The 12,859-nt window shown below is 39.0% G+C and overlaps 1 protein-coding gene across 5 annotated transcripts in view; it reads right to left on the bottom strand.

Moving 5' to 3' along the window:
- The window catches only part of Pard3b (par-3 family cell polarity regulator beta), a 990,158-nt gene that overhangs the window by 326,865 nt on the left and 650,434 nt on the right, over nucleotides 1–12,859 (bottom strand). The gene's annotated exons all lie outside the window — the stretch shown is intronic.

Below are 12,859 nucleotides of genomic sequence, written 5' to 3'. Positions count from 1 at the left end.
ATAATTTAGTTGCAAACAGAAGCTTTTGGCAAGATTTTGCTTTCGTTCATGAACTCATTAGGTGACAAACATTAACATAGTCATCTTCCCAGAACAGTGAAACAAATTAAGGTTGTGAACCCAAGGGAACTGAGAGTGTCCAGTCAACGTAATGAAGTCCTCTTTGCAAACCCATAAGGTGTATGTGTGTGTGTGTGTGTGTGTGTGTGTGTGTGTGTGTGTGTGTGTGTATGTGTAGGGATTGGTATACAAAACAAATTATTTTCAAATAACAAAATTTGTCTATTAATCTCTAAAGATGAAAAGTAGAAAAAAATAGTAAATTAATATTATTAACTACTTTAGGAAGAACATATGATTCACTCAGCACTTATTTTTCTAAATGGAAATAAATACATAAACTGACTTTTGTTAACTGATCAAAGTAGACACCTAATAAGATAAACTGGCATAGAAGCGCATTAAAAACATAAGACTATATTGACAAAATTAGTGTGAATTTCATTACATGATGGCTTCTATATACTCATATCCACTAGTATTAAAAAGTTGAACAAAGATCACATTTGTTGTTTAACATCCCTTATGAATATAAATATATACATTGATTTAACTTGGTATCAAGTTTGTATCTGCTAGAAACTTTGCATTTCTGTACTAACTTTCAGAGGAAAACTCCAGTTGTTTCAAACCACTGAACATGATAATAGCAAAAATGAGACTGATCATTAACTGCCTTTGCCTTCATCTCAGGCTTTCATTTAGCCAAATGAATTAATGGCTGCTAGCTCTTTTGAAGAATTATTACTTAATTTAATCTGTGCAATCTTGTGGACAAATCCGAGATTTAACTATCACCTCTGTGCAGAGGACTTCTAAACCCGTATCATTAACCTTGGCCTCTCTCTTGAGTTTCAGATGCGTATTTTCACAGGTCTGTTCCCCCACACTTGGCTTCTCTTCATGGCTCCATCTTTCTGTTAGACATAACACATTCCTTCTAATTTTCTATCCTGAGTCTCAGGTTAGCTTCAAGTCCTCCCCATCACCTGTCTGAAATACAAGAATTCATGGAGTGCTATCTCCCTGTCTCTGCAATATATTTTATAACACAGTTATTGTTTCTATTTTATTTTAACATTATCCTTCCATCTCTTATGACTGTTTATCTAAAATAACTTAGTAGTAGCCTCCTTGGTTCTTTGCTTATCTTTAAATTCTAGTGTTCCCTTGAGGGCCTTTAAATCTTTTATGCGCTCTGTATACAGACCCTTCCTTGGATATGGGTTTCTCAGATGTTTTCAGTCTGCCATTTCCCTTTTCCTTTTCTTAAAATAATCTTCTGAAGAGCAAACATTTTAAACTTTTATTGCCTAACTTGATTTTTTTTTCTATTATACTTCATGGTTTCTATGTCCTAACAATGTTCTGCTTAATCCACTGGCTCTAAAATTTCTGTTTGTCTTATAGTTTTAGCTTCTGTATTTGGATCTGTGAAGGACATTAAAATAATTTATCTGGTATACAGTAAAATGGATTTTTGCATATGAATATCTAGTTGTTCTGAGAAGGGAAATGACATATTCTGATTTTCATGTCAACATAGTCATCCTGTTTACTATTTAAATGACACTCCCTAGAAAGGAACCAAAACTTCCATAATTCCTGTCTGCACTTAGTATCTACTGCTGTGGCTTGGACTCCTCGTACTTGTGTTTTACCCTGCTTCCAAATGCTCCCTCTGTTTCTTCTGTCATCTCTTTTTTCACTTTGATTATTCCTCTATGGATTAAGAAAGAAGCCAATAAACAGGAAGAATATAATGAAGGAAACAAGCCATTAAGTGACTGAAGAAGGCTTTGGAAAAAGTAGATTTTATTCAGAATAGAAGTGAGAGATTAGCTTGGGAAAGGGGGTGATTGATGTAAGTTCTGTACTATCCACCATGCAGCCTTCATCTCTTCATACTCTTCCTATTTCTCTAGGTTCATGAAGAGTTACTTTCACAGCAGTACCACAGCCTCAAAGCTACTACTTATTACATTTTGGTAGCACTGTATGCCTGGTTTTTCAGAAGTTTGAATGATATCATTATTCCTTAAAATGAACTGATTTCTCTGATTAATATTTGCATATAGAAATGCAACTTAAATGCAAAATTATTTGTCAGTACTTGAGAAATAAAATATTCAGCAAAGCAATAAATGGATATCTCAGATTGTTCCTCCTGTCAGGTGTTGGTACAGTCATTACAGATCACATCTGAGTTCCTCAATAGCAGAAGTCAGGGTTTTTCACATTGTACATTCTGCTTGCATAGTACTTAGCATGACATCCATGACCATAATGCATCGAATGTATTTTAACTCATTTAAGACAATTCACAAGGAAATTGCTCTACTCATGCCCTTTAGTACTCAAGAAACAATTTCATGGCCATATGAATGGGCGTTGCCTTGTGCCTATACTTTGGAAGCAACACAGAGGTGGTTTCTATCTGCTCCTTCTGCCATAGTTGGACACTCTGAAATGCACACTAAAGGGGCAGATGTACAATCTGGGAAATGCTCCAAATTCATGACCTCCTTAGAGCCAAGTTATTGTATGTGTTATGCCAGCCCTGGATGACATGCCTCGAAATTCTAATTCATAGAAACAGAGGATAAAAAGTACAGAGAAAGAAGAAAAATTAAAGCCTACTCATTTCTTCAGTCAAATAGGCACCAGCATGCCATCTATTTCACTATGACTGCCTAGACTAGGATTTTCATTCCTAAAGAACTAGTGGTGCTCCCCTAGTTCTTGTAGACCACAAAGCAAAGGTAGTTCCTCAGTAGAAAACTAGGAACAGTCTTCTTCCAGCCCTCAGGTCATTTCCTGGGCCAAGCTCACCACCTTCTCCACGGTAAAATGAGTCTTGCATGACTGGTCATTTACACAAAAACTATAAAAGTATCAGGATTTTTGGACTTCAGAAAGACTAAAAAACATGTGGTGCAAAAAGGGAAAACATCTGAGATGACAGCTTTTGTTAGAATGAACAGGCTGTTTTGGTTTGTTTTAATACCTGAAGAGCTTATCAAACAGCCTTCAGCTGTACTCCTGCTCTAGCTTAGTCAACAAGGAATTCACTCTGAAGGGCATTCTGGAAGTTCACAAAGGATTCTCATTCCTATCTGATCCATGGGCCACATGGTGGTGACAACCGATAGCCAGATAAGCCACTTCTAGTCTCACTTTACAGCAGGGCACATTATAATCTGATAAAAGCTCTTTTGTGAACCCCATTTTATTTCCTCCTATAACCATGAATCATTATAAGTATCTCCAGACAGAGTAATAAACCATAGCTTGTAACTACAAATGTAACTAGAACTTTTTATTATGTGGTTTCTTCTTTGAGGGAATTTTCCATTTCAAACTTTCTCAGGATATTATAGACATCCACCCCCACCTTATTCCTATGTCATATGATTTTCCTTCTCTCTCTGAGGAGTTTGTTTAGTTGGTCTGTCTTGTCAGAGGTGATTCAGATGCAGGAAAGCAAAGACATGGCAGGTATCACATATGCTCTACTTTGCACTAGGCCCAAATGCTTGTTTGAGTACAGAACTTTATAAAGGGTTATCATGCTTTCATTCATTTAACTAACAATTATTGGACCTTAAATTTCTGTTTCCAAAATCCTGATGATAAAACGTAAATAGATCTTGAATAAATTAAAACCAATGTACATTTAAGTGTATTGATTTGCTCATGGGCACTTCTTAAGCTAAGCCTTGTAGCAAGCAACACACAACCAAGTGAAAATGAGTAAGCAGTGATGGGCAACCAGCTGAGAGTTTGAGATTGCCTTCTGGAAAACGCTGACTCTAGGAATCCGAAGGTATAGTGTGATTGCAGAACCTTGTAGGATCTGGGAATCAAGTCAAAACCAGGAGAGATAGAACAGTGGCCCCAAAGGGCTTAAAGTCTTAGTAGCAGGTGGGTTTGAAAAAACCTCATTCTCAGAATACACTTTCCTTAGCAAAGTGAGTCCAGGGCAATGCTCTAGGTAGCAACAACCACAATAATCAACATCTTCCTTTGAGAATTTGCAACCAAAAGACTTACCTCTTAGAGGCATTAAATCAAATTTATTTCCTCCCAATCAATTAAACTGTCAGCCAAGAAATTAAATGAAAGCGATCCCAAGTTAGCGACGCTGCACTAGTGCCCCGAAGCTGCACCTCTGGAGGAAAGCGAGGGCAGCAGGAGACCTGTGTGATTCTCACCCACTAAATTCCCTGGTGCCACTAAATGCAACCATATGCGACCCCACCCCAAGCCAAACAATAGTTACTAATACATAAGGAAAAGATGAGCATGAATGAGAGCCAGTAGGAACGTGAAAGAAATTTAGGTGCTGAATGGAAGCTACTTAGAATGGCATGCGAAAGCAAGGAGGCAGAAACACCTGAACCAGGATATAAGCAGCATAGCTTACAGTAGTCTAGCATGTATGCACTGACTACTCAACAAGAGTTCCACAAGGAGAAGCCAAATGGGCAGGACTTATGACTGACGGCTGAATTTCACAGTGGAATTAAGACCACAGTCAAAAGTATTTTCAGTGTGCTTTCACCCAAACATCAAATACCTACTAGTTGTCAAGAAAAAGACGTTTTCTGACAAACCAAACAATAGGATCACTAGACCAACCAACCATCATAAAAAGTTACCTGGAAGGCATATTTCAGAAGGAAAGAAAAAGAAACAAGAGGGAAAGTCTATACAGCAAGGAAGAAATGCAAGAAAAGCAATCTGTAAATATTTGGGGAAGTTTGAACAAATATTGAATGCACAAAAACATTAAAATTAATCTATAAATCTCTGGAATCAAACATAAGAAACAAAACAATAGAAAAGAGTAGAAAAAGTAGAAGGATGTAAGAGAAGATAGAATTCCCAGTTGCTTGTTTAAGAGAAGAATTACATATGAACTAATTTTAGAATTTGTTCAATATATATAATAAAAATGTGGTCTATAGTTTTCAAATCAACATAAAAATAGGATTTGAAAAACTAGCTCATCCTAAAATGACAAGAAAAACCGCCACTGAAATGGTTCAAATATAAAATACAAGAGAATAAACATTAAATTGAAATATGCCAGTAATCACAATAAATGTAAATGTTCTAAACTCCAGTTATAATCCAGATCATTAGACTGACCCTCAAAACAAAATCCAGCTATTTGTTAGGACAAAAAGTACCCATAAAGCAACGGGTTTGTAAAGTTTAGAAAATATGCAAAAGATGTATCAGGAAAGTGCCTGAGCAAATATTGAGCAAAGGCAGCCAGCTTGTCCGACGCCACTCTTAGCACTATGTGACAAGGCTGCTGCCCCAGTGGAGCTCATATTCCGCAGAGCCACAGCAGGTTGCATAAACACACAAGATGAAGAAGATGTGTTTGAAGACAAGAAGCTTGTGGACTGAATCAGAGGAACTCAGCCACATGAAGAGAGGGGAGATCATTCTGAGCACAGGAAACACAGAGAGAACAAGCTGACCTGTTCAAGAAATAGAGAAGGTGACATGGATTAAGAGAAAGAGTGGTGACAAGGTTGGAGAGGCAAGCAGGGCAGGAGAGGCACGGCCTTGTGACAGCTGGAAATACACATCATTTTCTATGAGTGAGGTTACTTTCTATGATGAGGGGAGCCATCAGAGGATTCTAACACTCATGAGACACACTTTGACTCCTGTGCCTGTGGCTCCTGTGAGAAGAGAACTGTCTAGTGTTGGGAAGGGTGAGGATGTGTCATTTGGGAGACTCCTAAAGATGTCCAGATGCTGGGGGCTCTGGAAAAGGTGGGAAGCAAAGCTACAGAATGGACCTAGTCTCCTGCTGGAGTGACATGAAAGGTCCAGGTCCCCCCTGAATTGGTGCAACAGCCCAGGCCCACATGCAAAATGTGACGGCAACCTTCCTCCTCTAATGGGAATGGCCTGCTGGAGAATACATTTGAAAACCAGAACTCGGGTTAGATTTGACTGAGACAAGCTCACAGCGTTAGGTGAAGCTGTGGCTCATTCATGGAGGGAGCAGACGCTGTGCCACACAAGCCCTTGACACAGGTGGAGGTGAGGCCAGAGCGTGGGTGTGAGACACCCGGAAGCCAGCACAGGGCAGGCCTGGAGCTATGCGCATTGGCATGATGATGGAAACGAGAGACGCGCTGATGGGAGCCCAGTGTCCCCCTAGTTCTATCAGCCTGGAGACCTTTTCATAGTTTTGTGATGTTCACACAGCATTTCATATTGTTACTTCTTTTCAATTTTCTTTAAAGCAGTTCAGAATTTTATATGACAACCTGTTAATTCTGTAAATGGCAAAATATTTTATTAATATAAATATGTAAGTTTTAAAAATAAAACATGTTTTCCTATGTAACTATTTGAAGTGGGTTAAGGACTGCCAAATCACTGAATCAAATGATAGCAGCATTTTCTCTGAAGTCTGTTACACGGCAAGTGAAATGTTCCCAGCACTAGTTCGATGGAAACATTTCTAAATATTTCTAACTCACTGATTGCAAGTCAAGATATTTGTATAACTAGCTGCCTGTTTATTTATTTATTTAGTTGTGGTTTGACTTGCGTGGTTTTAAATAGTATTTTTTAATTTTTTGTCTTTTTGAGACAGGGTCTCACTCTCAGTTCATGCTGGCCTTGAAATCACAAGGATTCTCCAGCCTCAGCCTCAGAGTATGGCATTTATAGGCGTGCCTCACCACACCGCGCAAAAGTATGCAAGTTTTAAAGACTGATTGGCTTTTTGTTCATAAAGTAACTTTGAATGGCTTCATTTTATTTTGCTGGAGTGGAATTTGAAATTATTTTGTGTGGGTGTGTGGTTTCTAATTGTCAGTAGAAAGGGGATGGATTTACATTTGCTTATTTTACCAAGTAACCTAGGTTGCTGAATATTTTCTTTTCCATTTCTGTACATTCAGCATCAACTCTTTTATGATTAAGTCTGAGCTTGCTGAATACAGTCGGGTACCACGAACCTCTCAAAAGGAGCATTTCATCCAGGGCATTGCACGGGTGCCTTGTTAAACAAATTACAAAGACTAAATTTCCCCACCCCTCAGATACCAGAAACTTGACAAGGGAGTTGATATTCCCTAAATGTTTTCCTTATGGATCTTTTTCCAGCCATAATGAAATGGGGGGAGGGTCTCATGGTTAAGTCTTTTTCCATTTCCCTTTTTCCCCAAAATGAATTCTGCCTCCCAAACTGCCTCCCCATATAATTCTGTGACTCAGCCCTTCAACTTCCTCCCAGGAAAGGGAAACTGTCTCATTTTCCATGGTTCTTCTCTGCATAACCTGTTCCGGTTCCAATACAAGGTCCTTCCATTTGTACACTTCTACTGTTAGATTCAGTAAGCAATGTCTCATCACATTTACAAATGTATTAAAGTATTTAAACTTTGTAAATGATTAAAAAGTAGTTAGAAGACACATTGGCCAAAGAACACTTATTTACAGTTAGGAAAAATAAACAAGAGATCTATTGTACAGTATAGTAACTATAGTTAATGATAACATATTGTATTCTTGAAACTAAGAGTGGACATTAAATGTCCATACTTATGTGACAATTATCTGAGACAAACCATTTGGTATTAGTTAGATTCAATACTACACAACATATGTATGTGTATATATATAATGTATATATATATATAATATCACAATGTATATGGTAGATAAAATTTTATATTGAATAAAATAATTTTGGAAAAAGTTACTAGGTTTTTAAAATCTATAATTCATGCACACTGTAGTCTCAATGTAAATATTTAAATGCTATAGCTAAAATAGAAGTCCACTAGATCCCCAGTCCTAATCTTCCCTCTCATATAAAAGCAATTACTATGACTTTTCCTAGATGTTTGATTTATATGTGAAGAATGTGGTATTTTCACTGTTTGCTCACAGTTTTAGCCATGAGTACTCTCGGGGCAGACTTCATTTCTATGCCAATTTGTAGTATCTGGTCCGCACGGTTCTACTGAGTTTATGGTGTTTGTGAATACTGGTGTGATATGTGAGCTGTTTCCTGACCTCTTTGTGCAGTAGATATCAGAGTACATGCTATACAGAAAACATAGGGTCTTAGGAATATGAATGGTAGAAGGGAGACATGACTACTGACCAAGGGAAGCTGAAAAAATGGCCCAAGGATGACCGAGGGATTGGGATACAGAAGTAATTTCGGCCTTTGTCTCATCTCCTGGCACTAGCTCCAAGAACATTCGGAAACTGCAACAGGATGTGAGATGGGCAGTGATGAGATGGCAGGACTGTCAGTCCGACAACTCGGGAGCAGGGAGGTCTGAAGACTGAGTCCACCACCGAGGGCTAGTGACGTGATTAATCATGTCTGTGGAATGAAGTCTCCATGAGAACCCAAAGGAGCAAGATTCTGAGGGTGGGACACGGCAGGGAGGTCGTGGCAGTCAAACCTCCTGCCCTGGACCTCTCTTACACCTGACTGCGTTTGTATCCTCTGTAACTTCCTTTATAATGGGCACTGGCAGGTAAGGAAAGCATTTTCCTGAGCTCTGTGGGCTACTCCAGAAAATTAACTGAGCCCAACGAGATGATCATGGAGCCCCAATTTACTGCTGACTGGTGAAGTACAGATCCCAGCGAGAATGTGTGACTGGCATCTGAGCTGGGAGCAGCCCCCAGTGCCAGGCACAGAGTCAGAACCCGCAGCTGGTGATCGCTGGAGGGTGGTCAGTGTGGGCAGTGGTGCTGTGCCGGACACCTGTGTTTCTCTGTTCCATGTGAGAGAACAGGAAACACATAGATTTTTTGCTTGTTTTTCCTGTCTCTCGCAAGGCCGACTGGCTCTGGAGCAGAAGAGTGAGCTGGAAAAAGCAAGCCTGGGAGAAGCTGAAGCTGAGCAAGGCGCAGGACTCGGGGGAGAGCTAGGTGGGGCTCTGAGGCCTCTAAGAGGGAGCAGGGCCAGCGAGCAGTGGTGAGCAGCTCTGGGGAGCCACAAGGGGGCTGAGGGCGACACAGCAAACACAGAGCTGGCAGGGGACGGGATGATGCGGTGCCGGTGCCGGGGGCATGGCAGGACACTGTGAGGACGTGGACTGTGCTGTGACGTAGCCTAAGTGACAGAGCGACTCCCAAGTAGGCGATGCCTTGCTTGAAGTGCCCATCTCTGAATGACCCCCTTCCTCCTGCTCTCTGCAACAGTCTCCTTATGAAACTCATGTGTGTAACAACACCCATACATAACTCACATCAGATAAAAGTGACATCCTCAGAATGAATGCATTTTGAAAAATTTTCACCATTAGTTGGCAATATTAGACCTTTATTGGCATTTATAAATAGTGTATAAGGTTTTAAAAATAAAATTCAATCTTTTCTGTGTGCCGTGGCACACACTTGTCACCCCAGCTATGTGGGAGGAGAGGATTCTAAATTTGAGGCCAACCTTGGAAACTTAAGGAGACTCTCTTTTAAAATAAAAATTAAAAAAATGAATGGAGTTCAGTGCTGCCAAATCCAATCCTAAGTACTTAATAAACATTAAACTTGGTCAAAGATTTATATTATGCAAATAGATTGGGAAGTTATTATGTTAGAGATCATGTTCAGATTTTCCAGCAAGAGTTCTAAAACTGTACTTCAAAGCTAGGATGTTGGCTAGTTTTTAGTTAAGAAAACTTAAGATTTAAATTTTAAAACATTTCCAGAATGGCTAATCAATTACTCGTTAGTTAATACTAGCAACCTAGATTTTCCATAGAAGTTTAAAATGCAAGGTTTAAAATGTTCTAGTGAGAAGGGAAACAAGGGAGGGGGAGGAGGAAAGGCAGAAGGGACAAAAAGAAAAGAGAATAGAAGCAAAAAAATGAGAACAAAGCTTTCATAAATAAGGAGCAGAAGAGGGGTTGAAGGGAGAGTAGGACTGGAAAAAAAGCAGCTGCAAGACATATCATGTACAGGTACAAATTCTCTATGAGGAATGTGGCCATTGCATATTTCTAAAATGTACCAAAAATTTTTAAAAAGTCGTCTTGCAAGTAAGTAGTAGTAGCTTATAATTTCTCTGAGTCACTGGAGTCAGGGGTCCATGGAATTTTGTTTTGTTTTGTTTTTTCCTCTAAAGTAATTTTATAAAAAAAATCATTGGCATATATTTGCAATGCATCATCATTATATTCAGTTTTGGAAACTGATTCATATATATCATTATTTTGATCATTTTTGAGAATTTATACATATGACACTTTACCTTTGAAGAGTGATTTTAAACTCTAGGTCTCCATGTAAGCCTTTCTAACAGAATTAGACAAAGACTAAAGATGGTATTTCTTTCCAAATCTGTTCTTCACAAAGGACTGCCATTCATTAAAGCTAGTAGATAAAAAATCTAATAATTTTACTGAAATATTCCCATTGCAAATATCAGTGAAAGCAGCCTCCAAGCAAATATAAAGGAAGAAGTATGGAACTGATGCTCAGATTGTGGGATAAAGTTTATAGTTACTATGATTTTGAGAATGAGGTTGGTTTTCACGCCTGCGACATCCCAGTTCACATTGTGAGGTCTAGGTTGAAGACAGCCTCAAGTGCCGTGTTAAAGTCGCTCTCTGCCTTGCTTGGCTTCCTTCCACTGTTTCTCCAGGTGCAGAGCTAACGTGAAGTTGGGGTGCAGAGAGCTTGGGAGGCCTTGCTATCAACATTTGCTCAACTATGACATATTTTACTGTGGCATTCAGAAGCACTATTAGAAGCCTCAGTTCTAAATCATTCTCTCCTAAAATGTGAGATGAAACTCCTAAAATGTGAGATGTAATGGAGAAATCTGAGTGTTCTATGACACTGGGAGAATCTGACATATACTAGAGGAACATTCTCTTTAACATTAGTTTTCACTTATTTAAATAACTTAAAAACTTTAGATACTATAAAGTTTCTAAATCCATGCACATACTTAAATATACTAAATTTTATTTCCAAAAATGAACTGTCAAACTCTGAATGAGAGACAGGATAATAAAAAAATGGTTATTTAAAAATTTATAATGCAGATACCAATATATAAAGGGTACAAACATATACTCAAGTAGCTCATATGAACAAATTGTATAGGAACTTGAAATTGTTCCTTTGCATTTATATTTAGGGAAAATATCACACCACAATAACAGTACAATATATGATGAATAGTAACATACAAAGACTTGAAAAGCCTATATAAATTTTAAGTAACACACATCACTTTTAATTTATATTTAAAGCTTATTCCATTCTGGTGAGTGTTAATGGTAGACACAAAAATTATGCTAGATCACTCTTATTTTTCTATTATTTCTGTTGAGTCTGGGGACATTTTGAAGATTTTAATGAGTGGTTTTGTTATTAAATCAGGCAAAATTGGTAGAATAAGAGACTGGTGAGATGGAAATCAGATCACAGCCTCAGTTCTGTCCTAACCAATTGGACCTTCGGTGAGGATCACTCTCCTCTCTAGGTTTCACTGTGCTCTAAAGTAAGTTCATTAAACTAGAGGAATAGAGTGTTCCATGTAGTTCTAGTATTCTGTGATCCACCATAAGCAGCAAACTGAAAACATAATTGCAAAAGAAAACAAACTTAGGTGGGAAAAAGTTGTAGCTGTTCTACTCAGTCCTTGAATGAAGAGGTGTGTGTGTGTGTGTGTGTGTGTGTGTGTGTGTGTGTGTGTGTGTTGTATAAAAGGTATATTTTTATAGAAGTAAATCCAATTTTTCTTGAGTAACTTATACATACCCAAGTATAGTTCATTTATTATTGCTAGTATTTTTTTTATTTTCTTGGACACCTTACTAGCTAACCCTATAATATCCTTGTGTACAGACATGACATTATTGAGAAAATTGGCATCACTGACATCCCTAACTCCTGATCTCTCTTTACCTACAAATAGCTCCACACGACAGGTATCCCTAGCATTCTCCCTGCAACCTAGACTCACCTCCACGGAGGCCAGCTCCCACAAACTACGCTTGTAGTTCTACCACAGTGCCACTGTGTCTTTTCTCCTTGTCTCACAAATACCTCTTTTCTCTCATCCTGAAGGCATCATTCAGAGTTCCTCATTAATAACAGTAGTGAAATAAAAACAACTTTCCTTGTTGCTGCTGTTTGCCACTTCTCCTCCTTCTCCTCCTCCTCCTCTCCCTTCCTATCTCCCCCTTATTTATTTAACCTCTGGCCATCTATGGTGTGTCCACCTCCTGTGCTGCCACCGTGAAGCATCTCACACCAGCTTGCTGTTTTTATTCTGTCTCCTGAAATGCAATGCAGCTAAAGCTACGTTTCAATTTCGACACCTAGAGAAAGGCATGCATCTCCTCTTCTACAACCTTATGCAAATCCTTAATCTCCTCATTCATCAGAAACAGGAGCTCCGTGTAAGAGCCCATCAAGACATCAGTCAGTCTACATGAATCCAAGCCTTTTCTCTACTCAGCAGGCAAGTCAGGATTCACCCTTTTGGCAGCAGCAGAGCCATCTAAACAAACCAGGCCCATCCCACTACTGTCCTTGGTCACTGCCATGGGCCAAGCACCCTCATCACCTCATTTTTATTGTGCCACCAGCCCACAGCACTGGATCTTTGGTTTTTACCACTGGCCCACTTTCACTCCTTTCCAGACTTGCCTTGAGTCCAACTGTCTTTCCAGGGTGGATAGGAAAACACTGTTTACTTTGAACCTCGTCTCTGGACCCCTTGCCTTTTAGTTTAACTGGACTCCAGCACTGCACTCAAAATCCTGCTTCCCCCTCA

This window comes from Cavia porcellus, unplaced genomic scaffold (assembly GCF_034190915.1).
Source record: "Cavia porcellus strain 051 isolate PalLab524CR breed Dunkin Hartley unplaced genomic scaffold, mCavPor4.1 scaffold_26, whole genome shotgun sequence".
NCBI lineage: Eukaryota > Metazoa > Chordata > Mammalia > Rodentia > Caviidae > Cavia > Cavia porcellus.
The sequence above is the reverse complement of the archived record's forward strand: the minus strand, read 5'-3'. Positions and strand labels throughout refer to the sequence as shown.